Source organism: Athene cunicularia (assembly GCF_003259725.1).
Source record: "Athene cunicularia isolate RWA chromosome 1 unlocalized genomic scaffold, athCun1 chr1_part2, whole genome shotgun sequence".
Lineage (NCBI taxonomy): Eukaryota > Metazoa > Chordata > Aves > Strigiformes > Strigidae > Athene > Athene cunicularia.
The window spans coordinates 57,202,685-57,206,439 of NW_020799092.1; the positions used below are offsets into that span (position 1 = coordinate 57,202,685).

The window sequence follows — 3,755 nt, forward strand, 5'->3', positions numbered from 1 at the left end:
CTAATAGTCTATCCCAATAGACTTACATTTTGACTACATTTTCAGTCAACACTTTTTGTTAATAAAATGAGGTTTCCCCCGTTACACTGAAAAAGTTCAATACAAAAAGCATATATGCAGGCATATATATGCACTTAGGTGTCTGCATAACCAAACAGCTTTTCCTCCAGAATGTTTCCTACATCTACTTTATTGTCTGATCTCTGTGATCTTAATCACTAGCAAACAGTTTTAACATTGTTTTCAATAACAAAATATTACTGAACCTACCTACCACATCAGCTGTGGTAGCATTCACTTAGAAAAACACCTGGTTTTCCTCTAAGAAGAGTTATACAGAGAGGTAGCTATACAGGCAGATATTTGCACAGATACAGATATACAAGCAGAAACTGGAAACACATACTGTCTAGAAGAAGGAAACTGATTTGGGACTCAGACCGAGTCAAATCTAACTTCTGACCCTGCTTTACTGTCCTATTTTCAGAAGATCATGTTCCTTTCTTATTTCATTCTCTGTATTTGCAAGACAGAGATAATGAGTTCTATTGTTGAACAGATATGTAATAGAAGAGCAAAGTACTTTTTGCCCTGACAAATTTCTACTATGATTGAGCTGGGACAAGTGATATGAGTCAAGACAGTATGGAGTTTAATTTATCCTGAAAATATCTGGGTTACTTTGTAAAACTACTCAGTTCACCAAAAATATTCACTTATGTAAATAAGGTTCTGCATTACAATGTATTAGCCAGTAAAATCTCTGCATTGGTTGAAGTAGGTGTCTTACAGGTTTCTGTTCAGCCCTTTGACCTCTGTGAAAAGTCACATTGTCGACTCATACCAAACTCCTGCAAGCAAGCAGCTAAATGGGCTAAAAGTCTGAGAACGCTCTACCAAGTACATACCAAGTGTGACTGGTTTGCTGTTGACGTATGCATCTATGTAGATCCTTCCATGTCAGAGAAGCTGCAGGGCCATTCTTCCCCACCTTTATGTCATTGTCAAGTCTCCCTTTCAATACAAGAAGAATAGAACAAGATCTTGGAAAAAAAAAACCAAAACATTTTGAAATTATATATTATTTGTCAAAAGATGCTACATCATAAGGCCCAATTCTGACTTCAGCCACCTCACCAAATTCTATCAGAAAAGGCTTTGAGGATGAGAATGATATTTTATGCTTCATATGCAAGACAGAAAACTGGGGCAGCAATGACTGTGCCATAGAGCTGAGGGAATAATTCAGAATTAATAATTTCTTTGCTGAATATAGCTTCCTTTCTTCCTTTTTGAACAGTTGTGAAAAAGCATCTTCCTTTCAACTGTGAGAGGCAATGGCACACTGGGTCACTTAAGGTGAGCAAGAGGCCATAATATACTTTGAACCTATGTAGCCTCCCTCCTTGCTGGAGTTCTCTGAGCACAAATCTTTGCATGATTACTCACCTCTTGATGTATAGTCATTTGTATTTGCTGATTTATGACCCCATCAGGCTAACATGTGGGCTATAGAGCACCTGAGGAAGTATGGCTCTTTCCTGACTACACCTGAGACCCAGAAGGCCTGGGTTTGGCTGTGCACAAAGCAGGGTGAGTCTCATACATACTACATGGTACAGCTCTGAACAAAAGGCTGAGATTAGTTTAAAATTTTATTCAAAATTATATTCAAAATAATACTATTTATTTATTCATTAACATTAGCCAAATTCTGTCTGGAAATATACTTGGTAATACTGTACTAAGCAGTTTACTAAAAGTATGGAATAACAGGAGACAGAGGAAACAGTTAAGATGAATTTGACTTTGAACTTTTATTATTTATCTGTAGTAACAAACAGAAATAGGTTTTTTTGTTTGATGCACTTTATCATCTTGCTCCAAAAGTGTGGCTTCATACATCTCCCATTCTACAAATATTTCTGCCCATGTTTGGTCATATTATAAAATAATTTTGGCTATGCATTAAGTTACGAATATATAAAATATTTGTAAGAACAGACTATATAGTAGATGATGATGTCATGTGACCATAACTGGAAAATAAGAGAGGGATATTACAGGTAAAGTATTGCAGCTAGCATATAAGCAGCAGTCACATTCTCTTTTTTTGTCCTCTGCAGGGCAGATCAGATCTTAGAACTAATAGCTTATTGTTCATTTTCAATAATTGCATATTATAACTTCAGGTATGACTTTTACTGGCATGATCCACTACTCAGTAACAATACATATTTTAAGCAGCCTCTCAGTAAATTAATTTCCTAGAATATTCCTGCAAAGTGGACATGAGTTACAATATTGCACTGCAAAATTCAATGGTTTATTTAAATAAATATTTGTAGATTTCACCTCTCTTTATCTGCTTAGCTATACACACCTACAAAAAGGGAGCTTATAGGTATTCCCTTTTTTGTGCATTCAAAAGTAAAGTTTAGTTTAGATTTTTTTAAGGGCTGAAAGTCTTCCTGGAAAAGGAATGGGGAGAAACACAAAACCATGAACTTTCTGAAACTCTTCTCTGTATACAAATTTAAATGCATATTTAAATTTTATATATATATATATATATATATATATACATGCATAGAATCATAGAATACCAGATTGGAAGGGAACTTAAGGATCATCTGGTCCAACCTTTCTTGGCACAGCTCAGACAAGATGGTCCAGCACCCTGTCCAGCCAAATCTTAAAAAGTGTCCAGTGTTGGGGTATCCACCACTTCCCTGAGGAGATTATTCCAGTGGCTGATTGTGTCCAATTAGAATGTCCCCAGGATTAACTTGTACCCATTCCCCCTTATCTTTTCCATGTGTCTCCTTGTAAAAAGGGAGTCTCCATCTTCTTTGTAGTGACCCTTTAAATACTGGAACATGATGATAAGGTCTCCCCCTTAAGCCTTCTCTTCTCAAGGCTGAACAAACCCCATTCTCTCAGCCTTTCCTCATATGACAGGCTTCCCAGTCCTTTGATCATCTTTGTGGCCCTTCTCTGGAATCTCTCCAGCCTGTCCACAGCAGGACCAAAACAGTATTTCATGTGTAGGTACATTGTGTATACAAATGTACACCAGCTAAAGAAATAGTAGAATTTTATTTAAATATCTGCATTAACTGCCTCATTCTAAAGAGTAAGTTCAGAATTTGGGGGGGAGACGTAGTTATGGAATGCCTGCAGTGAAGACAAAACTATTCTTCAGGTCTTCAAATATAAAGACATAATAAGATCACAGCAAACTCCCTACCAGAGCATTACAAAACTGAGACAGTGTCAAATGTTTATGGCAGTAATATGCACACTATTGTTCGGGCAGTGAAGCTCAGTAAAGCAACACCAAAAGGGTCAAATGAGAGTTTCATGTTTCATTTCATCACTGAGGTTATTTCTTTCATCTCCAGCTTGTATCTGCATACAGATTTGCATGACAACTCAGAAGCCCGAATAGAATGAACAATGTCTCTGATTGCCACTTCATCCTTAGGGACACTAGTGTGAACAGCATTAGATGACAATTCTTGCTGCTGATAAAAGGGAGTTTGCATAGCCAATTAGATAAACTAGGTGAGAATTTTTATTTCATGAAGGTAGTCCTCTTTCAGTGACTTTATTTGGATTATCAGAAGATATGCATCTTTCACATAACGTTACATTTTTTTCACAAAATGGGTGCATGGTATTGTTTCCTCCTGATATATATATATATATATATATATATATATATATATATAAAAAAAAAAGAACACAAATAT

At 36.2% G+C, this 3,755-nt stretch overlaps 1 long non-coding RNA gene across 2 annotated transcripts in view; it reads right to left on the reverse strand.

Annotated features, from left to right (window-relative positions):
• The window catches only part of LOC113491580, a 30,526-nt gene that overhangs the window by 11,666 nt on the left and 15,105 nt on the right, over nucleotides 1-3,755 (reverse strand). For both annotated transcript variants that reach the window (XR_003400436.1, XR_003400435.1), the window contains exon 2: nucleotides 909-1,043. This is a non-coding gene — a long non-coding RNA (uncharacterized LOC113491580). The remainder of the gene's footprint in view (nucleotides 1-908; nucleotides 1,044-3,755) is intronic.